This window comes from Dendrobium catenatum, unplaced genomic scaffold (assembly GCF_001605985.2).
Source record: "Dendrobium catenatum unplaced genomic scaffold, ASM160598v2 fragScaff_scaffold_706, whole genome shotgun sequence".
NCBI classification, from domain to species: Eukaryota; Viridiplantae; Streptophyta; class Magnoliopsida; order Asparagales; family Orchidaceae; genus Dendrobium; species Dendrobium catenatum.
This window is the reverse complement of record NW_021319168.1, coordinates 814,967-840,460: the sequence shown is the minus strand read 5'-3', so window position 1 is coordinate 840,460 and position 25,494 is coordinate 814,967. Positions and strand designations below refer to the sequence as shown.

General features: G+C 35.7%; 1 pseudogene; it reads left to right on the top strand.

Moving 5' to 3' along the window:
• The first annotated feature begins 2,437 nt into the window (after positions 1–2,437).
• LOC110109702 lies at positions 2,438–11,549 on the top strand (annotated as a pseudogene).
• Positions 11,550–25,494: the final 13,945 nt, after the last annotated feature.

Here is a 25,494-nt window from a genome sequence, read left to right as displayed (position 1 = left end):
TTTTGAAGTTCCCAATTTGATTTTTGCCTCGAGATTTGTGCCCGATCAAGATTATTTCATGATGACGTATCAATTAGAAATAAATATGGATATGTGATTGAGATTACTGTTATAGTATTGTGATAATAATGTGTATGTTAAAGATAAATAAAGATTAGTTGACTCATTGGTTGGAGACTGAATGACCTATACATGATGGTGGATTAATGTGCTTTATTTTAAATATTAGAGTTGTGTGTTATCCTCTATTGATACATATGATACTGATTGGAAGTTATATAAAGAGATATTTACTATGCCAATAGGAAAGAGAGTGATGATTATGTTTACTAAGTCAACAATTTATTAATACAATATTGAAAAATATCATGATAACCATAATTTTTTACTTGTTTGGTGTGATATATATAAGCACATAATATACTGATTTGATGCTAATATAGAATAATTGGATAATATGTGTACACTCTTATATGATTTATTATATTGATATGATTTTAAAAGTCTTTTTCAATGATTTAGTTTTATTACTTTATATGATTTCTCTACTTATTGATAGTATTAACATAACAATTGCTATATATATTTGATGCCTTTACTGATTTAATATCTTTTGTACAGTACTATATTTTACTGCTACTACATGTAAGTTTTATTATTTTTGTATTAATTCAATGATCATATGAATGCTATTACTATTATTTGATCCATAATATGCATATTACTCCTTTATTATGTTTTGAATTCAGTTGTAAGTTTTGGTGACCTCCTAGACTTTTTAGCTTATTTTATGTGTTTAAATATTTTCAGGTCAAGGCAAAAGATCAGGTGTGTGAGATTGATCAGATTAGGAATTCTTATATATTTTTTTTCTTTTTATTTTTTTTTGTACTCAGGAAAAAATAATTATGATATGATTGTGTAGATCTTGAGTATTGTATATGATTTATGGGAAATGAATACATATGTATTTTAATGGTTTAAATTATAAATTTATTTTCGCTGTATATATTTCTAATTTTTGTATATTAAAAGATAAAAGAATAATTCTTCTTAATTAAATTTTGGATATGTTTTAATATATGAAAAGCAAGATGAAATGCTCAATTCTATAAAATGCAGGAAAATCTATATATATATTAGTTTGTAGCTTTAGAAAATCATAACATTTATTTTACATGGTAGAAATCGATAATATTATAACCAAAATATCTATAAAATTCATATCCATCGTATACAAAAATTTATATGGTAAGAGTGCAAGAGAAAATATATTTTTATTGATTTAGAAGAGAATAAAAGCAAGCTAAGTTTATTATCGGGTGCATCCCAACTTTTTCTGTTGTTTGGGAGCTTATGCATTTAGTCAAAATGACTTGAATTTGAGGCATCGCATATACATGCATATAAGAATTTTTTTTAAGAAGCTTAAAATCTTTTTCTCACCCGAAAGCATAAGACAAATAAAAACAAATAAAATCATGCTCTATGAACTTCTAAGTGTAGCTATCAATGTCTCAGAAATTAATTATCTTCTGGTTATAAAAATCTTAAATTATTTATTATTAGTAGTATTTTAAATATATTCTAAAAAATTAAACATTCGTTTCATTATATCTAATATATTCTAACAATATATTAAAAATAGTTATTTTCATCCTAAAATTTAACTGAGGCTTCTTTTAAAATAACTTTCTAAAATAAATTTTTAATACATAAATTTATCGAATTAATTTTTTTTACTAGAAAACAGATTTGGAAAATAGTAAGAAAGCTATCCCAAAAAAAGTCTAAAGTTTTATTTGAGATGACTTTTGATCATTATTTTTTTCCATTGATTTTAAGAAATATTTATACTAAAAAATTACTGAAAACTAGGGGTGTCAATTCGGGTCAACGGGTCGGGTTCGGGTCGAACCCGAAACTGACCCGACACTATTCGGGTCAACCCGAACCCGACCCGTTTTTAAAAACGGGTCAGGTTTCTGGACCCAAACCCGACCCGATTCGGGTCCGGGTCAACCCGACCCGACACGAATGACCCGAAGTTGACCTAAAATTGCTAGTTTTCGGGTCAAAATCGGGTTAATATTCGATTTCGGGTCAAAAACAGTTCAATCTCGGGTTTCTAATAGGAGTTTTTCCTGTCAATTTCGAGTCATTTTCGGGTTGCTGGGTCAACCTAAACCCGACACGATTTTTAAAACGGGTTGATTTGTTGATCCCGAACCCGACCCATTTCGGGTCCACCCGAACCCAAATTTTTTTGGATCTGATTCGAGTCGTGTTTCGGGTCGTATCAAAAATTGACACCCCTACTAAAAATAGTCCCTAACAAAGCCTAAATCTTAATTTTATTATTACCAAATTTATAATTACTTATCTGGCTGCTAATTAATATATTTAGTTATCACTGAAGTTTAAAACTTTTCATTTCCACCAACCGGCTCTCCTATTTTGTTAACCACTGTCCTACACGGCCCAGCCGCTACTTTCTTTTGAAGGGGCGGCAATGGAGGCCGCCGCTAAGCTCGTCGGCCAGACGTTGTTGCTTGAAATCCCTGTGAAGGACCCATCCTTCGATCTAACAAAAGCTGTTTGCAGCCATGGACTCTTCATGATGGCCCCAAATCACTGGGATCCAGTTTCCTGTACACTTCAACGTCCCATTCGGCTTCCCTCCGGTAGCGTTAGGGTTCACATATCTCAACTTCGCCCTTCCAGTCCCATTGCTGTATCCGTTGCAGGCTCCGTTTCTCTCTCTTTAGAAGACAAGGAAGCTCTTCTCGTGCGTTATTAGCCTTTGGCCTCGCTTCTCCATTCTCTTCTGCGCACCTCTCTTCTAATCTTTGTGTATGTTGGATTTATTGAAGGATCAAGTGCGGAGAATGCTAAGAATATCGGATGAGGAGGATAGGATTATTCAGGAGTTTCACAGGATTCATGCAGATGCCAGAGAGAAGGGGTTGGGGAGGATTTTTCGATCTCCAACTTTGTTTGAGGATATGGTCAAGTGCATCCTTCTCTGTAACTGCCAGTGAGTTTATTCAGTTGTTCTCTTATTTCCATCTCCCTGGAACCAAGCCAACTTAATTTGCTTGTGCTTGGTATTCATTGCAATTAGAGGGTATGGAGATATCTGAAGGGCATAAAGTTTTTGAATTCTGTTGTAGTGCTAAGGCTGATGGATGGAGTAAGCATTGTGTAATCTACATTGTTAAGGTTAAATGATAAGGGATCATTTGGGAAGAAGGAGAGGAATGTTAGGAGGGTAGAACACTAGGGACCTTTTTGAGCAAAATACACTAGTGGATTGATACCCATTAACCAAAAAGATCAAGCTGCTAAGTAAGGGAAAACACACATGCACACACACTAAATTCTCACCTCACTTTTCATTTAACTTAATTATTTACTTCCATGTGCATCTTAACAATCCTGACATCACATGATGATCCAAGAGTCTCTCCAACAGCTAGCACAGTCCCATAGGGCTGACTTAATCATACTTTCCCATGCAGACTCAATAGCCCTGTTAATCTAGTAGCGTTAGCCAATCTTATCCTAATCAGATTTAGACCTTGTTTTTAACTTGAATTTGGGTTAGCTTTATGACCATATTTATGTTTGGCCTTTTATGTCATGTCAATTGAGGTTTGAGTTTATCATGGATGGAAAAACAATCTAATATTTAGGAATTTCTAGAAGAAGTGAAAACCTTTGGAGCCTACTAGAAGGATTGAGAAATTTTGTTCTCTAGGAGATCAAGGGAAGCTTGTACCACCAAGATTACATCAAAATTCTAACCAATTATATATGCTTGGCCATTCAACCCCATGTATTGGGTTTATTTTGAATTTTTGTTATCACATGTGAATTAGTTCCTATTTAGGCGAATTGGATTTAAGAATGATTAGATTTGGTTAAGTTTTATCTTTATATATATAGAACTCCTTCATGTACGTTTGATTCAGTATTAATAAAATTATTCTTAATTTATTGAACTCTCTCTCTCTATCAAATATTATGTTTTTGGATTTTTTTCTCATGCCTAATTACTCACATTTCCCCTCAAGCTCGAGCACTCACATTTCCCCTCAAGCTTGCTCGAGCTGACTCCCAAAATACTATTCAATGTATTCTACCCTTGACATAGATCCCAATTTTTGTATCTCTCTTTATATATATTTTCAAATGTGCAAGGAGCTTTGACTCTTTCTTCTATTGGCGAGAGGCAAGAAGGAAAGAAGAAAAACCCATATTAGAACTTTGGGATTCACATGTGCATGATATTGATCTCATCTTGCTAAACCTCTTATTTATGGTTTATTGTATAAATCTTTATTAGGTTTCATAATGAAATCCTAATTCTTGATTCCTTCTAGAAATCTTAATTTTGCATTCTAGCATGAAGCTACTCTATTGGAAACCCTAAATCCTTGCAAACCCTAAACTCATCATCATGGAACTAAGAAATCCCAATTTATTAAAAAAAAAATCCCAATTTATTGACTTTTGCCTAAACCCTAGAGGCCATCGAACGTCACATAAAGCCTTAGCCTATAATCTCCAATCGGTTTTAAAAGTTTCCTCGTCAAAGTATTAGTTCATTGATATCAAAGCCTATAGGTGTTAGAATTTTAGTCCTAATTTTGAATATAGTGGCAACAAAGTATTAGTTTCAAGTCATAGTAACTCATTGTTGTTATGTTTTAGGGTTGATTGAGTACTGTGGATAAACCATAGAAGATCCAACGTTGTCACATTACCGTGAAACTTCTGAATTAGTTTTTAAGTTGTATATGAGAAGAGATCTAAAATGTTTAAAAAGGCTATGGATAACATTTCCAACTAGTTAACAAACTATCACGACCCGGCCCGGGGGCTCGAATTAACGAGGCGGGAACGGAGGTCGGACAGTAGGTCAAATATCTAATTCCTAAACCTATCAATTCTCTAAATAAATCTCCAAAATATTTTGAAAGAGCCACTATAACAATAAAATTTGAAATCACATAAACATATAAGAAAACATATTCATCCTTACCTTTCTTCCGGAGCTCCTCTCCTACGATAAACATTGCCACCCTGATAGGTACCACTTGAATATTCCAAGTGATTTCTATCGGATCTTCGCCAAAACACAAATATCCACTGTTTTCAATAGAAAACAACCACCAAACAGTGGAAAAACAGAGAGAATAGGGAGAAAACGTTGGGAAAACAATAGCAAACAATTGTATTCCACTAGTAGACGATCAAAACCATTCAATGTCACCACGATTAATCACCTATAAGTATCAATTTCATTTGAAAATCTACAAAATAATTTAAAACAAAATCTTCTTTTTTCTAAACTATTCTAGATTCTCTCTTTCCCTCTCTCTCTCTCATTAAAACTCAAAGCATACATATTCTAAAAATTCATTATTTTGTATAATTATATATTTTAACTAAAATAACCCTTTACCCTAAACCTAAAATTAATTTAAATAATTTCTATTTTCGGAATTAAGTTAAAACCCTAAATTTGGAAAACATATTTTCATTAATATTATTTTTTTTGCATGCTTAAACTTCATATTCATCAAATTAATATTTTAGAAAACTAATTTTCGGATTTATTAATATTAAAAATTAGGGAAATATCATTTTGTGAGAAAAACTCAATTTCTTCTCTTAGAAATCATCTTAGGACTATTATGAAACAAATTTATAAAAGTACTTCCAAAAACTCCAACTTTAGAGAAAACCCTAATTTTAGAAACCCTAAAAATTCTTGGAGAAACTTCGTTTTTACATTCAAAGCACTACTAATATTCCCTAACAATCCTCTATTTAAATTCTTAAAGAAATTCAAAGTTTCCTCAAACCCTAGAAATTTTCTCATCCAAAAATCTTGAGAAAGAGATGGAAAATCATAATTCTATTACATACATTTTCCTTCCCTTGACTTCATCTTCAATTTTCCCTAAGTTTTTTGCCTGAAAAACGCCTCCGGAGCCGGCCATCTCCCTTGCCCGTCGCCTCTACCGTCCGCCCTCTCCAAGTTTCGGCCAAACCATGCGTGAAAATGAAAGGGGAGGGCTCGGTTGGTTCATTTAGGGAGAAAGGGGATATGCCAAAAGACTCATATGCCCTTAAATAGATTTGGCTTAAGAAATACATAGGGGTAGAATTGTCATTTAGAAACTTCCAAATTTTATAATTCTCAAAATATACATAATTAAATATAGGTTCTATACATCAAAATGATTAAAATTTTGCGTAGAATTTTATAAAATTAATTCCGTCGAAATCCGACAACTTCAAAATTTTTACTTAAAACTCATCGCGGTGCTTTGAAAAGTGTGCGAGGTCTAAAACTGCTTTTTTTTTATTTTAACACAAACTAGATGTCCAACTTTCAAAATCAGTTAGCCATCAACCGGTCGAATTCATGGCCACACTTCAAATCTTTGCTACCTCAAGGTGACACCTCCAACATAGCCAACATTAGTTTAGACTGCTCATGCAATAGCAAAGAGTTAACCAATTGATGGAGTGATTTTAAAAACTTATTTCAGAACTACTTGATGTGAAGAGACAGCAACAGCTCATAAACATGCCTTGTAGGAGGAGGAAAATAGATAAATTTAAAATATTATTCTATTAGAAATCCTTAATTTCTTTTTGGCGCTTCTTGTCCTTAATGAGACAACACTTGAGCGATGATAGCTCCTTAGAGGATAATGGAGGATGCCTACATTTGCTACTCAAGAAGGGCGGTAACATGCCACATCAGGCTGGTCAAGCCATTAGGATGGATGGAACATACTGTCAGGAAAAGGTAAAACATCACCATCTTCTTTGACTTTGGCATAGTTTGATCACATTTTATTTGAAGAGCCTTTGATTGTCTAGAAGAAGAGAAAGTATAATAGGTCTACGAATCAAGATTGAATTGGAAAGAGGAGGCTTCCTCCCTTTGAAATCTGATTTGCATGAGCAAATAATATTAAAGTGGAGCTATGATCAAGGAGGCTCTCTAACACTTAGCTCAGTCTAGTTGCACGGACTTAATTGTGCATGCCCTAGTTTGCCCATTTTGACTCTATGTTGATTTTAGCTATCTCAACACAATCAGTTTTTTTTTTTTTTAAACATCAATAGTCAAATTAGAATTCAATATAATGTTTCATGTAACAACACAATTAGGCTTAAATCCCATATCAACTCAAATTAGATTTGGACCTTTTGTCACACTAATTAGGGATTGACCTTATCATAGATGAAGAAATAATCAAAATTTTAAAAACTTCTAGAACTTTCTAAAAGTACCTTATGCAGTCTTCATGAAGGGCCAAGGAACCTTCCAAAATATCTTAGGAATTTTTTAGGAGATCAAAATGGTCTACCATCAATATTTCATCAAATTATAGCTAACTATGCTTAAGCATCCATGGCGCACCTCATTCTACTTTTACTCAAATTTTCAGCAGCATAGCAAAACAGCTGCAATAATAAAATTTACATTCATTCCCAAGCAGTTGTAAAGCATTTGATACAATAACCTATAACAATTTATATACATAAGAGCCGAGGAAAATTCTAAAATTTTAAGAACTTCTAGAACTTTCTATAAGAATCTTACGCAATCTTCCAAAAGGGCCAAGGAAACTTCCAATAAAATCTTAGGAATTTCTTAGGAGATCAAAATATTCTAAAATCAACATTTCATCAAAATTTGAGCCAACCATGCTTAATCATCCATGGTACACCTCATTCTACTGTTACCAAAATTTTCAGCAACATAACAAAACAACAATGACAACAACATCAAGCCTTTATCCCACTACATGGGGTTGACTACATTAATCTTTTTTTTCCATTGTGTCCCGTTAAGAGTCAAATTCTCGTTTAAGTCTAATAAAAAATGTCATTTCTAATATTTTCTAACTAAGGCTTTTTAGGTTTGGCAAATCTAATACATCTATTTGCTTAACTGGGTCATCGAAAGACCGACATTTTATGTGACCAAACCATCTAAGGTGACTCTATCTAATCTTATCTGTCACTGGAGCTACTCCAATCTTTTCATATATATGCTCGTTTCACATTCTGTATCTAAGAGTAAAGCCACTCATCCACCTGAGCATCCTTATCTCTGCAACACTTAAATTAATTTTATACTTCTCTTTTAATGGCTAACAGTCTGCGCCATAAAGCATTGCAGGTCTCACCACCATCTTATAGAATTTTCCCTTAAGTTTTAGGGGTACTTTTCTATTACACAAAAGGCTCGATGCATTCCTCCACTTCAACCAGCCAACTTGAATTCTACTAATAATATTCCCATTTATTTCATCATTACTCTGGTCAATAGATCACACAAAAGGCTCGATGCATTCCTCCACTTCAACCAGCCAGCTTGAATTATAGTAATAATATCCCCATCTATTTCATCATTACTCTGGACAATAGACTCGAGATATCTAAAACATATACTCTTATTAAGGACTTAATTGCTCAAAGTGACAATCCCCCCGCTAAATCTATTACTACTAAAATTATACTCCATATATTCAGTTTTGGATTTTCTCAAACAAAAATCTTTAGACTCTAAGGTTGACCTCCATGAAGAAATAGTCAAAATTTTTAAAACTTCTAGAACTTTTTAAAAGAACCTTTTGCAGTCTTCATGAAGGGCCACGGAATCTTCCAAAAGATCTCAGGAATTTTTTAGGAGATAAAATGTTCTACCATCAATATTTCATCAAATTATAGCTAATTATGCTTAAGCATCCATGGCACACCTTATTCTACTATTACTCAAATTTTCAGCAGCATAACAAAACAACTGCAATAATAAAATTTACATTCATTCCCAATCAGTTGTATAGCATTTGATACAATAACTTATAACAATTTCTATACTAAAGAATCGAAAATTCTAAAATTTTAAGAACTTCTGGATTTTCTATAAGAATCTTACGCAATCTTCCAAAAGGTCAAGGAACCTTCCAATAAATCTTATGAATTTCTTAGGAGATCAAAAGATTCTAACATCAACATTTCATCAAAATTTGAGCCAACCATGCTTAACCATCCATGGTACACCTCATTCTATTGTTACCAAAAATTTTAGCAACATTACAAAACGACGACAACAACAACATCAAGCCTTTATCTCACTACATGTGGTCGGCTACATTAATCCTTCTTCTCAATTGTGTCCCATTAAGAGTCAAATTCTCATTTAAGTCTAATAAAAAAGGTCATTTTTAACATTTTCTAACTAAGTCTTTAGTCTTTTTAGGTTTGACAAATCTAATACATCTATTTGCTTAACCTGGTCATCAGAAGGCCGACGTTTTATGTGACCAAACCATCTAAGGCGACTCTCTAATCTTATCTGCTACTGGAGCTACTCCAACCTTTTCATGTATATGCTCATTTCACATTCTGTACACTCATCCACCTGAGCATCTTCATCTCTGCAACACTTAACTTAATTTTATACTTTTCTTCTAATGGCTAACATTTTGTGCCATAAAGCATTGCAGGTCTCACCACCATCTTATAGGATTTTTCCTTAAGTTTGAGGTGTAATTTTTTATAACACAAAAGGCTCAATGCATTCCTCCACTTCAACCACCTAGCTTGAATTCTACTAATAATATCCCCATCTATTTTATCATCACTCTGGACAATATATTCAAAATATCTAAAACATATACTCTTATTAATGACTCATTTGCTCATTGAGCTCAATCATGAGCCCTTTATTGAGCCAGGCCAAAGCCGGTTTGACTCAATTAAATTTCTTAGTAGTTTGCTATGCATAAGATGACTCGTTTGAGTTCAACTTTATGCACTAATTATGACTTATCATGCTAGCAAGTTTTTGAAGATCAGTTGCTGAATCTTCTTGTCGTGCTTTTTTCCCTCCCTTGAATTTCTATTTTGTCACTTATTACGAGTTATTAAAATATTTAAACATCATGGAAGATGGTTTATCCTGAATTTCAGATGGCCAAGAACTTTGTCAATGGCAAGAGCACTATGTGAACTTCAGCTGCCGCTAAAACAATGCTGTAATTCTGAAGCTTTTCATCCAAAGACACCACAACCAAAGGAGAAAAAAAGAAAGACCACAAAGAGAAAGAAAGTAACAGTAAAGTTAGAAACTAAGTTCATTGATGGAGCAGAGCTTCTCGAAACTGCTGGCTTAATGATCAATCATGTCACCCAACCCTCCGATTCGCAAGCTTGTCACAAGATCGACTCAACTGCCCTGTCAAACCAGGATTCCTTGAATAGTTCCATCCCTTCTCAATCCTTCAATGATGGTGATTTCCCAACTCCTGAAGAACTAGCGAATCTCGATGCTGCCTACCTAGCCAACCGCTGTAAACTTGGATATCGAGCGAAACGTATTGTGTCTCTTGCCAAAAGTATTGTGAATGGCAATTTGCAGCCAAGGAAGCTGGAGGAAATATGTGAAGGATTCTCACTGTTATGACTCAATCGACCAGCAATTATCTGTTCTTAGTGGATTTGGACCTTTTACCCGTGCCAATGTACTCATGTGTATGGGCTTTTACCATAGAGTTCCAGCTGACACTGAGACAGTTCGGCATATAAGACAGGTTTGCTTGTTCTAATTTTTCTCTATGATTAGAAAAAATTTAATTGACTTATACATATACATGAAAAGGTTGGAGTAGCTCCAGTAGAAGATGAGATTAGAGAGAGTCGCCTTAGATGGTTTGGTCACATAAAACGGCGGCATTCCGATGACCCGGTTAGAAAAGTAGATGTATTAGATTTGATTTATGTTGAAAAAGATAGAGGCAGACCTAAAAAGACTTGGTTAGAAAATATTAGGAATGACCTTTCTTTATTAGATTTAAACGAGAATTTGACTTTTAATAGAACGCAATGGAGAAAAAGGATTCATATAGCCGACCCACGTAGTGGGATAAAGGCTTGATGTTGTTGTTGTTGTTATCGTCGTCGTCTCATAAAACATATATATAGTTCCATGGCAGAAATTGTGATATTGACTCTGCTCAGAAGGTTATAGAAGCTATCTACGGGAACTATGCTCCATTCCAGTTCTTGGCATACTGGTATTCTATTTTAAAAAACCACATGCTGTCATTTTTTTCCCCATGGGTCATCGTTGTCTTATGATCTGATTTCCATTAGGATTGAGCTTTGGGAATTTTATGAACAGAGGTTTGGAACTTGGAGCAACTTGCCTCCTATTATCCGCTAGTCACTGCAAGTAATATGAAGAGCAAGATTTCTAAAAGATTGAGAGTGAAGAAGCTTGAGCTAGAAGAGCAATGAGAGCAAGTCAGCTTAGTCTGGTGAGTAATTGCCATTTCATGAGTTTTGTGGGTGATATTTTTCTTGTAATGAAAATACTACTGTTAGTCAGATTTTGTAGGAAATACATATTGCTTGTGCTGGTATGTTAAAGTTGTGTTAAGTACTCTCAAATGAACTAAGGAAAAGTACATTTTGTATTTTGTTAAGCGGATTTCCTATTAATTGTTTAAGACTCTAGACCACTATTTCTTAATATCTCGTTGCTTGGTTGATAACGCCTGATAAGAAGGAAGAGAAAACTGATGGACCGGTTCACCCGGTCCATCCTAGACCCGTGCGGGTCTATGGGAGGCGGGCGGACCGGCTAGACAAAAAGGGGCCCACCCACTTAAGTGGGGGTAATTTGGGGATGTGAGGGACTTTTGGATTGTATGAAGGGGGTCATTAGGGTTTAGTTGGAGGCATGGCCCACCCACTTAAGTGGGGGTAATTTGGGGATGTGAGGGACTTTGTTGATGTTGATCGGGAATAAAGAAGCTCGCAGGTTGCGAGTGGATTGAACGCCAAGTGCGGGATCGTGGTTATGGTAGCGTGTTGTGCTAGAGTGGAGGGGAACTGTGCGGGTGTAATTGCGTTGGGGCTTTGGAGCTAGTCACACGTGAGAATGGACGAGGTCGGAGATCTGGGGGTTGGAGAAACGAGAGCGGGTGGAACGAGGTCAGCCGAATTAGGCGAAGTCGCGGTCCTCTGCAAAGCGGAGACAGAACAACGAACATGTCACGTGTAGGACTTGCGCGCGTGTAAAGATGGGTGCGTGAATACGGAGTACGTGGGCTCGGGCGTGGTTCGGAGTGGAAACGGACTGACAATATTATTAGAACATAAATAATTATATCTGTATATCTTATGTATGCTCTGCCTATAGGAAGCTGACACATGTCTCAGCTGTAGGGATTTGTTTATAAATGTAACAAAGAAACTGTAACAGGGTATGAAAGAATAATAGAAATTTCATTCAATCTTCTTGCTCCGTCTTCTTCTCTTATCATCTTCTTCTTTCTCTTCTTCTTGAATTCTCAATTCAACATGGTATTAGGAGTCATTCGTTTCTAAGGACCTAAAGAAACAAAAATGGCGTCGGCAGCGTCGTCTTCGTCTACCAACAGCAACAATTCAGGTGCTACTCTTCCCAAATCAAATATAGATCCGGCACTCAAATTTGTAATATCCAACCTTAAATCCATCATTCCCCATCCGTTATCTTCTGATAACTATCCCATATGGAGCAATCAAATTGCTAAACTTCTCAAGGCAAATGGCTTTGAATGCTTCTTGCATAAAGCCATCGATCACAACGAAGCATCAGGGGAGAACGATGATCCAAATCTTGATCGCACCAAATGGACGGTCACCGACAAAAATCTTGCAGCGGCAATATGTGCCACGATATCTCCTCAAATTCTGCCGTATGTTGTACATCTCGAATCCACAGCAGAAATCTGGCTTACGCTCCAAATCCGATTTCAATCGACAAATCGATCCAAGGCGATGCAATTGAAGAACGAACTTCAGAATATCTCTATGAAAAATATGACAATGACTCAATATCTCATGGAAATCAAGAAACTGGTAGATCAAATTGCTTATGCTGGAGCAAAGCTTGACACGGAAGATATTCTGCATCACATACTGAATGGGCTTCCACCAGCGTATCAGTCGTTCAAAACAACGATAAGGGCAATGCAAACTCCCTTGAGTCTAGACAATCTCTATGCGCTTCTTATCAGCGAAGAAATACATATCAACAAAGATGCCATGAGGCATCCGACAAATGTGGAACATCAGACTGCATTGTACACTAACAGGACTCGAGGCAGAAGGGGCCATGGTCGATCATATTCGACAGGACCTCCACTTGCAAGACCGAACAATGCCTCAGCTATAATATGCCAGATCTGCACCAAGAAAGGCCACACAGCAGACGTTTGCTGGCATCGCATGAATGCCAACTACACACCGGCGTCGACGTCCACAAAGGCAAACAACGCGCTTCTTGCTACAAATGATCTGTCGTCTACAGACTGGTATTTAGATTCTGGTGTTTCAGCTCATATGATCAACACAACCACGAATCTTGACAATGTTAAAGAATACCAAGGGACCGACTCGATCACAGTTGGGGACGGAAGGAAAATTCCCATAGCTCACTCGGGCACGGGCATTCTTCCTACCCCAAACAGTAAGATTCATCTATCTAACGTTCAACACATTCCCTCGATTACTCATTATTTACTCTCTTTTTCAAATTTAGTTAAAGATAATAATATTTCTATAACATTTGATGCTAACGGATTCGTGTTTAAGGATCTTCTGACCAACAAGCAGCTTCTCCGTGGACACAGTAAGAATGGCATCTATCGCATCTCGCCGAAGAGCCTAAATCATCAACAAAATGCTATGTACGCTAATCAAACTACATCTCAAGATTGGCACAATAGACTAGGACACCCGCACCAGCAGGCGCTCCGGCTTATCTCCGATACTAACAGAGATTTACATATACCACAAACTTTATCTAGCTGTTTTTCTTGTAATTCCTGTAAAATTCATAGAGCTAGTTTTCCGTTATCAAATAATAGAAAGCATTCGATTTTAGAACTCTTACATTCAGATGTATGGGGACCATCCTCGGTCTCATCTATTCAAGATTTTAGATACTACGCTATCTTTGTTGATGACTACTCACGATATACTTGGTTATTTCCGCTTACATTCAAATCTGATGTTACAAAGACACTAATCAATTTTATTACTCTTATTGAAAGACAAACAAACAAACAGGTTCGTGCAATACGCACCGATGGCGGGCGTGAATATATAAACAATCAAATCACAGAGTTTACTAGTTCAAAGGGCATTGTTCACCAAATGTCATGCCCATACACTCCGGAACAAAATGGGATAGCGGAGAGAAAACATCGACACATTATGGAAACAACAAGGACCTTACTCCACATAGCCTCCATGCCGCATGCTCACTGGATGGATGCAGCTCTCACAGCCACGTACCTGATCAACAGGCTTCCGTCCCCCAATACAAATCTAGTGTCACCACCGCAGCTAATGTTTAACACAAAACCTTCATACCAACATCTCAGGACATTTGGGTCCGAATGTTTTCCACTTAATCTGCAACCGGGTCGTACCAAACTAGATCCAAAATTGGCACCATGTGTCTTCATGGGTTACTCTGAAACTCAAAAAGGCTACAAATGCATGAATATAGACACCAAAAGAATTACAATCTCTACAAACGTGTTGTTTAATGAATCTTGTTTTCCTTTCAAACAGAAAACTCTGCCGCCCTTACAAAATGACACAGTAACACCAGTAGAACTACTACTTCCAACAACCATGCCACAGATTGTTCATCCTCCTACCATCACAACCGGAAGATACAATGATAATGAACAGCGACCACACATTCCCATTATTCCTCCTGACTGCAGTCAAGCACCAACACCTACACCAGCGGATGAGACAAATCTGCCCAACAAACACAGCATGAGAACAAGACTACAAGACGGCATCGTCAAACCAACTCGTCGTCTCAATCTTGTTCATACACGGACTAATCCAGAGGTATTATCAGACCCTTCAAACTATAATGAGGCATCCAAACACCCTGAATGGAGGAAGGCAGTGGCAGCAGAATTTTTAGCACTGCAACAACAAGGAACATGGTGTCTAGTCGACATACATAACAAAATTTCATGCAGATGGATCGGTAGCTCGTCTCAAAGCCAGACTGGTTGCTCAAGGCAACCGACAAGAGGAAGGCCTGGACTACAGTGAAACATTCAGTCCAGTCGCCAAATTACCTACAATACGTATCCTATTCACCATCGCTCTTGCACATGAATGGCCGGTTGAACAACTAGATGTCACCAATGCCTTCCTACACGGGACGCTCAATGAAACCGTATACATGAAACAGCCAAAGGGATTCGATGATAACACGAATCTGAACCAGGTGTGCCGTCTCCATAAAGCAAGCTATGGATTGAAACAAGCACCTAGGCAATGGTATACAACGTTCACCTCGTACCTACTTACTTTGGGATTCCAACACAGTAAAGCAGACCAATCTCTACTCATGCTGCATCAACACAATATTCGAATTTATCTGTTGGTCTACATTTATGATATCCTAATAACCGGCAACAATTCAAGTGCGATACAAGATCTTCTTCATAAACTACATCAAAGGTTCACAATGAAACACCTTGGCCGAGCAAATCATTTTTTAGGCATTCAGATTCGCACGTTACCAGCTAAGTATTTCTTATCTCAATCATTATATGCTCAATCTATTATTCAACAAGCTCAGCTGGATATTGTAAAACCACTCGCTAATCCCTCTTGTACAAAATTGCCAGAAAAATGTCCGACAATTTCTACCAATTTGGATCAGCAACTATACCGAAAAATTACAGGAGCACTACAATACCTCACAATTACCCGTCCGGACATCGCATTCGCAGTCAACATACTCTCACAACACATGCATGATCCGAACAGTTACCATAAATACCTACTCACAAGAACACTGCGATACATCCAGGGAACTATTGATTTCGGATTACCCATCATGAGATCAAATTTACAGCTCAAAATCTTCACGGATGTGGACTGGGCGAGAGATCCAATAACCAGGAAATCTACCTTCGGCTACTGCATATTCCTGGGCGAAACTCTAGTTTCGTGGACGGTCAAGAAGCAATTTACTGTATCGAGATCTTCCACGGAGTCAGAATATCGGGTGTTGGCAGCGGCAACAACAGATATGCTATGGACAAAACGTCTGCTATCAGATTTTCGAGAAACTCATGAACTACCTATAGATCTCTTTTGTGATAATATGTCCGCGATAGCATTAGCCAACAATCCCGTGTTTCATGCTAGAACGAAACACATAGAAATTGATCAAAGATTTATAAGGGATCAAATTCAAAACAACAATATCAGGCTACTACCAATCAACACAAGGGATCAAATAGCGGACATATTCACCAAACCTCTATCTACATCTCGGTTCAGATATCTCAGATCCAAACTGACAATTGCCCAAGAATCGTCAGTTTGCGGGGGACTATTAGAACATAAATAATTATATATGTATATCTTATGTATGCTCTGCCTATAGGAAGCTGACACCTAGTAGATTTTGTAGGAAAGACATATTGCTTGTGCTGGTATGTTAAAGTTATGTTAAGTACTCTCAAATGAACTCAAAAGGAAAAATACAGTTTTTATTGTGTTAAGCGGATTTCCTATTAGTTATTTAAGACTCTACACCACTATTTCTTATTATCTCGTTGCTTGGTTGATAACGCCTGATCAGAAGGAAGAGAAAACCAACACAATATATATTTTTTTAGATGTCTCCAATCTCAAATGGAACATGCTTGCAACTTTTTAGACTGCATCGCATTAGATTCATTTACGTTTGATACTGAAAGCGTGAGAGCTTACTTGCTTAAAAGTACTAAATGTTGTATCATTTTGAAATGGTTGCAAAGCTATTGACCATAGAAATCACTTTAATGATCTTTTTATAAGCATTCAGGCCAACACCTACAACATATCAACAAAATCGATACAACTACAAGTTATAAACCCATATTACTATATATTTTTTCAGAAGAATGTGATATAGGGAGATCAATGAAGAAGTAGGATCAAGAAGAAATAAATAGCTCTAAGAGAGAGAGCAAAATGGTAAAACTGCTATATTCCAAAAATATTCATTCATATTATATCTACCTCATACAGCTTGTATTTATAAGAGCAAAATAAATCCTAAAAAATTCTAGAAAGGGGTACAAGAAGTGATCTGCTACTCCTAAGGCTTGATTTAACTAATATGCTCTGCATCATTCTCCTGTTGTCTAAAGAAATCGCATGCTGGAGCAGGACAACAGTTTTCGGTGGGGTGAGGCTCAGCTGTGCAACTGTGGAGGAGCTCGATGCTTGCTAGCTGATGTTGATCGGGAGCAAAGGAGCTTGCGGATTGCGAGCGGGTTGAACGCCAGGTGCGGGATCGTGGGTCTTGCGGATCTGGCCGCGTGTTGTGCTGGAGTGGAGGGGAGCCGTGCGGGTCGAATTGCGTTGGGGCTTCAGAGCCGGTCACACCCGAGAACAGAGGAGGCTGGAGATTTGGGGGTTAGAGATGCAGGAGTGGGTGGAACGAGGTCGGTCGAATTAGGCAAAGTCGCGTAGGACTTGCACGCATGGTCGTGGATCGTGTGTAGAGATGGGTGCGCAAATACGGAGTATGCGGGCTCGGGTGTGGTTCGGAGAGGAAACGGACCGATGATATGGTTGCCAATTGGTGGGGGAATTGCTTGTCGGTATGGTTGTTGGCCAGTGCAGGTCACGAACGTCGTTGATAGCCTATCCATAGTCTTCTCAAAGCTTCCAATCCCAGATCGACGTCAAGGGTTGAGATTGTAAGACTCGAGCGGATAACCAAGTGAGTTGCTAAATGCTACCTATAATTCAAATTTATTTATTAACTATCTGTTAAATAGATTAATATTAAATAGGTAAGTTTAATGTTAAATGTTTGTTACATTAACATTAGCAAATAAATAGACTTTGTAATTACAGTTAAGTAGGTAAAACTTTTTTTTTTTTTCATTATGAATAGATGCATAGATTGGGTAAATAGCAGTTATAGCTTGGGGCTCACTCTCCTATCATTATCTGCATTGTATTAGTTGTTGTCACGGCATGAGAGAAGAAAAGTAGAGCAAATGAAGTGCAGGAGTTCACGGGATAGAAGGAGCCGCTGATCAGTAAAGGAATTCGCAGGAATTCCTGTAGCAAGAGGCAATTCTGTTCCTTGTTCGGATGCTTACAGGCGGAGACCGGAGGTCCTGTAGCAGAGTTCTGCACTGTGGTTTCGGTACTGTAGCAAGAGACGGAGAGTTGGGTTGGTAGCGATAGCATGGAATTACTGTAGGGAAGTTCTGAACTCCCTAGGTTGTATTCCTGCAGTGAGTGCAACACTTTGAGGAAGGAATTATGCCATATTTTCTGTAGCAAGATGTTCAACACATTGATGTAAAGTTCGGACATGGCAATAGGGATTTGATAGTGCAGGTATTGCCTTAACAGTGATCTTATTAGTGAATTGGAATATTAGTAAACAGTAATCATGGCTTAATTGTGGTTAATATATTTTGTGATAAATTGTAGTTGGATTCAAGGGTGAGAATAAATTGGGGACTACTTAGTGAATAAAGTTTAAGAGAAGGAACTTAAAAGAAGAAGAAGGTAAGAAGTATAGTGAGTATCATCATTTTTTTTTATGTTACCTAAAATTAATAAAGTTTCTAAAAGATGATAACATATTCATATTGGAGGATTATTCGTATATTTATGCATAAAGAAAGTGTTGGGTTTGTGTATCAAAGGAAAAAGCTTCGTGGTGTAGGTTTTGAAGAGATCACCCGTCAGGAAGATAAGTTGTGTAATTATTTATAATTGTAATGATCATAAATAATTAGTTTATTCTTTATGTTTTGAAATTTTATTATAATGAGATGCATTATGAGAATTTTGTTAGTCATCATGAGAATATATTGGAGTATTCACAAATGTCTATTCATGAGAATAAGAGAGATTGGATATATGTTCAGGTGTGTTTATTTCAGTCTTTTCTTAGTTGATAAGTCTATGCAAAGAAGTTTTTTTTTTTAAACTTAGTAGCTATCAAATTCTTAATACACCTGATGTATGAGTATAAGCATACTTGAAGGTTATAACCATTAAAATCAGTTATTAATTATGAATGTATGATGTAAGGAATATCAAATTAAAAGTAAAGGTTTGGCTATTCTATGATTTGATGTCTGCAATATCAGGTAGGAAAAACAGACCCAATTACTAAACTTGTATTGTAGGTGGGGCAAATGGGACCTCAAAAGAAAGGATACCTGCATAGCAGATGGGATAAAAAGGGACCCTAATGAGACAAAATGGACCTCAATGTAATTTTCAATGACGATAATGTCAGATTTACCTGGTCTCTATTGAATATTGTTATAAATGTATAGCCAAGTCTTGTACATATTTAATTTTGATATTCAGTGTAACTATGAAGATGTACATAATAATGCTAATTAATATTTATGTTGTTGTTATCAATAAAAGTGAGTTTAATAATTTATGACTTCAATGCTTTGATTTATTTCTCTTGTCATATTATAACTGTGAATTAGATTACATAATTTGCTGGGTCTCATAGCTCACCAGATACTTCTTGTTGGATGTTTTTACAGAAAAAGGAAAAGGAAAAGAGGAGAAAGTTTGATATGCAACTATTTAAGTTTTATGCTAATGTTTTTTAAATTTTGAAATATATTCTTGAGGTTAGTAAACAGATTTAATGTTGTATTACTTCAAATTGTTTTAGATTTCCTTAGTGGCTCTGTACTAAATCTTTAATGTGATGAAATTTGAAAATTATTAGATGCTTCCTTTGTTGTACTAAATAATGTTTATATGATCTTTTATATAAATCTGGAATGATGAACAAAAATGAGTGGTAAAGAAATGGAAATGTTATGGTTGTTATTGTTATACTTTACAGTACTGTTATAGTAATACTGTGGGGTGTTACAGAGATAGCTTCCTTCATTCTAGTCAGAAGCTTACGGCTCTGATCGACTTCAATGGCCGAAGTTGACTCTAATACCAACTGATGTGCCGAGGTCATTAAAGAAATATGAACAAACAAGAGCTAGACAGCTCTGAGAGATCAAAACAGTAAAAATTGTTGGAATTCATAAAAATGTAAATTTTTTTTTCATTTGATGAATTCTTCACTATAATTCACACTTAGACAATTAAACTAACAAATATGTTTACATTTCAGTTCTACAATCCAAGTTTCCCGTCTTAATAATATCAATGTAAGATTTTTGTAAGAATTAGCTCATGAAAATTTCTCTTTTCATATTTGATTTCTACCCGTAAAAAATAGTATCTCGTAACCAATCTTCCTTTTTCTTCTTCACTTACCCAATCAGCATCTACATAATCTGTTAGCATATTGAGTACTCAAATTTTATTTGAGATAATATTCTTACTGTATTTTAAAGTAGATTTTAAATACAAAAAACTTATAATCTAAAAAAAAAAATTATATTAAAAATTTACTTTAGAAAGTAATAAGAAATTTATCCGAAAGAAATCTCATCCCAGACTTGTTTCCTTCACATTATCACATATCTCATTATCTCTGCATTGCTTGTATATGGATTTTTTAGTAATGGTAAAATATGTAGAGTTTCTGCTATGTTTTTGGAAGATACTAGGCTCCTTCATAGCGTTACTTTCAATAGTTTTAAATTTCTATTTGTATTCAATAGATGTTTGAGCTAGTGGTACAAAGAAGTTTAGGCTTGGTTTGAGACGACTTTTTTATTGCTTCTTAAAATAGTTTTTAGTATAAAAATTTTAATTTTTATACTAAAAAGCTACTTTTAGAAGCAACAAGAAAGCCATCCCAAGCGAAGCCTTAGTTGAACGCTGATTCCAACTTAGGCTTTGTTTGAGACAAATTTTTACCACTATTTTTCTGCTGCTTACAAGAAATTTTAATACTAAAAAATTATCATAGAAAACAGTAAGAAAAGTGTATCAAACAAATCCTTAAGCTTGAGCTTGATTAATTAATCAAGTTCAAGTTTATGCTCAAATGTAAGAGCGCGAGTCGGTTCATGAGCTAACTTATTTATTATGAAAGGAAAAAAAAAGCTAATTCTAATGTAAAATGATGATGTAATTAAAAGAAAAAAAGAAATTATATGAGCAATAATAAGAAATCAATTTAGATAAGGAAGAAAAAATATAAATAAATATATATATTTTTTATAATTTTATATATAAGCCCTTGGATTCTAATATATTTTTACATGTATTTATACTAGTATTTTTTAAACGAGTTGACTCACGAACTAATGAATCGAGTCGGAATTAACTCAAGCTTAACTCGGTAGCTCATTTCACTTGACAATGAGCATAAACCCCAAAGCCTGTATTTCCTTAACAAATTCAATGCATATTGTTTCTGTAACTGATTAAAACCCTTATCCCAAAAAAGTACTTCAATTGTCCCAATGCTTTAATCTTACACCTTTTTTGCGACAAATGTTTTAAGGTTTTGTTTCGGACGGCTTTGTTACTGCTTCTTAAAGCAGCTTTCTAGTTTAATAATTAAAATTTTTGTACTAGAAAGCTGCTTTAAGAAGCAATAAAAAAGTCGTCACAAACAAAGCCTAAGTATCTCTATTCATTAGAATTTCCAGATTCAGATGTTATCATCAAAAATTGTTTTCGTGAAAGCTAGAATGCCGAGTTCGAGAAACGTGCCTTAAACAATAAGCAGATTTATTAAGCTTTGTTTGGAATAGCTTTTGACCACTATTTTTTTTGGTTGCTTTTAAGAAACTTTTATGTTAAAAAGTTGTTGTAAGAAGTAATAAAAAGCTGTCCCAAATGAAACATAATTATTTGAATTTAATAACAAATATCTAACTGTTTGTTACACATAGATTTCTTCTTCATGGAATGTATTCTTGACGTCAAGTTAATTCTATGGACAATCAAAAGACAACAAGGTTGGATCTAAAGGGTGATGTGCTACACCTTTCGTTTAGGACAATTTTTTTATTATTTTTAAAGCAGTTTTTTAGTACAAAAATTTTTAATTCATAAATTTTTTTTAAAAATTTTTGTAATAAAAAAATGTTTTAGAAAACAGCACAAAAGTTGTCCTAGGCTTCGTTTGGGGCGGTTTTTTTATTGTTTTCTAAAACGGAGTTTTAGTACAAAATTAAAAAATTTTGTACTAAAACTCCGTTTTAGAAAACAATAAAAAAGCTGTCCCAAACGAAGCCTTAGTTTGGCACGGCTTTCTTACAGCTTTCTGAAACAAATTTTTAATACAAAATTTTTTTGTTTAATAAAATTTCATACTAAAAATTCATTTTAAAAAACGGTAGAAAAGCAGTCCATGATTCTTTATGAAGGAGGTCAATCTCGAAGTGAAATTTTATGAACATTGTTAGGCATTTTCTCCAACGCATAACAATCTATTCTTTGATTGAAAAATAAAAATAAGTGAAATTTAATTAAAGAAAGACATCAAATTCACATCACTTTTCCTTCAAGAAATACTTTCAATCTAAACCTTGACAAACCATTCACAAAAATAACATAAAATCTTGAGTTTGATGATGATCAATTTAAATGGTCTATTAATTTGTTTGTCACATATGCAAGGCTCATAATTAGTATTTTTTTATCAAAAGGATTAATATTGATTTATTTTTTTAATTTGTTCTTCAAAAGAATGTCAAAAACATCAATCGCATTTGCAATTATAGTCCCAAGTTTTTTTAAGTAATTGTCCCAAACGAAGCCTAAATGTGTGACTCCAACTCCTATAGTTATGATTCCACATCCACTTTTTTTTTTTCAAAACCAAAATTCTATTAAACCAAAAAAGAAATACAAGAGGCCATGAATTTGTTTGCCACATATGCAAGGCTCATAATTATTATTTCTTATCAAAACTATTCAAAAGGATTAATATTGATTATTTTTTTTTTAAAATTTGTTCTTCAAAAGAATGTCAAAAACATCAATCGCATTTGCAATTATAGTCCCTAAATTTTTTAAGTAATTGTCCCAAACAAAGCCCAAATTTGTGACTCCAACTCCTATATTTATGATTCCACTTCCATTAGAAGAAAGCTATTCTTTAAATTTGGATAACTAGCCATATAATTAGTAGCCCTAATCACAATCCTACGTTATTTTAGTTGGCTAAGAAATAGGTAATCTCATTACTTAATAAGAATAAAAACATTGCATTTCCGTAGCTGTCTCTCTCCCGATGCCTCTGGGGCGTGGCCCTAGCCGCCTCTTACAGTCCGATCTTGCACCTATAAGCGTTGATTTCCTCCGTATTGGGAGCTCTCCCTAGTAGAGCTCCATCGTCTGCTTTAGAGAAGTTTTCTTCCTTCCCTAGTTCCTTTTCCGTTTCATGTGTTGGTTGTTGTTGTCTTTTTCGGATTTATGGCACCTCCCTGTTTTAAGTAGGGGTGTCAATATTTGACACGACCCGAAAATTTGACTTGAATTCGACACGGAAATTTTGAGTTCGGGCCAACTAGAACCTGAACTGAATCGGGTTCGGGTTGACCTAAAAACCCGAAAATAACCCACTGACCGAGCTGCCCTACCCCCCGCTGTGCTTCATGGCTTGACCGCGTCGCTTCGCCCGCCACCTTCCCGTCACTTCGCCCCATCCCGTGTCGCTTCGGTGCATCTCTTTCTTTTAAGGATGCTTTATCTGACGCATCTTCTACTTTCGTCTCCTTTCCCGATCTTAAAGTTCCCTCCCACCGTGGTATGTTGGCCTTGTGGATTTCGGAAGCGAAAATCCTTTCTCTTGCTGCTCCATTTGAATTCGCCCTAGTCGGCAAATTCTTTGGATGGAGACTATCTCTTGATGCTATTCGGAAAATTTTCTTCGACCTTAACTTAAATGGTGAATGTTATGTCACTATCCTAAACCAATGGAATATTTAATTAAGCTCTTTAACGACATGGATTACTGTAGGATTTTTGCTCATAGGTCATATTTTGTGAGTAATTGTTATATGAAATTGGTTAAATGGACTCCCTCCTTGGACATTGAGGTTGAATCTTCTATCATCCCTATTTGAATTTCTTTTCATAATCTTTGGCCTCGCCCTTTGCTCCGTGTATTCTTCATGATCTTGGCTCCATCTTTGGTAAACCCTTAAAGATTCATAGTGCGACTTCTTCTGGTTCATGACCATCCGTTGCTCGTGTTTTTGTAGAACTTGATGTTACCAAACAATTTCCTAACAATTGCTTAACTAATATGGGGTGGGGAAGTCGTGGGTGTGCTTTCTGGTGCTATAGATGTTTCGTCTGTTCCTGCGGTTATGGCCCCTGTTGTCCTTGTTTGTGAGGATTATGGTGTGAATGAATTAGCTTTGGATTTGAGTTATGTTGTGTCTGTTAAGACCAAGGTTTTAGCGCTGAAGTTGGATTCTCTATTGTATTGGCTTCGATTTCTCCCTTGAATGTTGAGGAGGATGTGGCACCTGATCTTATTGTGTTGAGATTGATGAACCTAACAATTGCTTAACTAATATGGTAGCTTGTCCTAGTGAAATTTCTGATCCTATTGGTGTTGTTAAAGAGGGTGATAATGCTCTGTCTAATGTTTATGGGGATCATCATGGTGATTTACATGAGGGTGGGAATTCGTGCTCTTTTCATGGTTCAAGGGGTGCTCAAATTTCGGATGGACTGTGTTATTCCGATGATGTGAGTTATGGGGAGGATATTGATGGTGTTGGGAGTCCTTTGGTTAATGTTCCTTTAGTTGTTGTTTCCAATGCTGTAATGTTAGTTCACCTTGTTGGGGATAACGCAATGGGGCAATGCGATTGAGTAGATCTTAATGATTGATTTTCTTCAGCATGAGGGGAGGAGACTAATGAGTCAAAATTTTGGATCTTCATCAAAATATTAGCTTTGTATATATTTAGTGGAGCGGGGGTGTAATTAGGTATCCCAAGTTTAATTTAGTGAGAATGCTGTCTTTAGCCTTATTGAATGCCCATGTTTTTTTTGTTGGGGAGGTAGATTAAATATTTGTTGTAAATTTTGACATATATTGGAGGATTGTTTTAATTACTTTCAATGAGCATTAATAGGCTCATCAAAGATTAATTGAGCTTCTATTTTTTTTTTTTTGGATATTTATGCCCACTTAAGGCAAATTCATACGCACATCGCATATACAAGGCTCGAATCCAAGACCTCTTAGTTGATAGTCTAAGCTCCTAACCAACAGATCAAGGTGAGCTATGTGAGCTTCTACTTATAAATAAGATCAACATTGGATTGGACTCTTGTATTAATGGTAAGTAGAAAATTATATGGCAGAGATCTCCAAGAAATGGTTTGTAGTTTTGATGGGTTTGTCTAATCGATACATTCACAACGATAATAAATTCATTGAAATTAGAGTTCAAGTGGTCCAAAATATAATTCTAG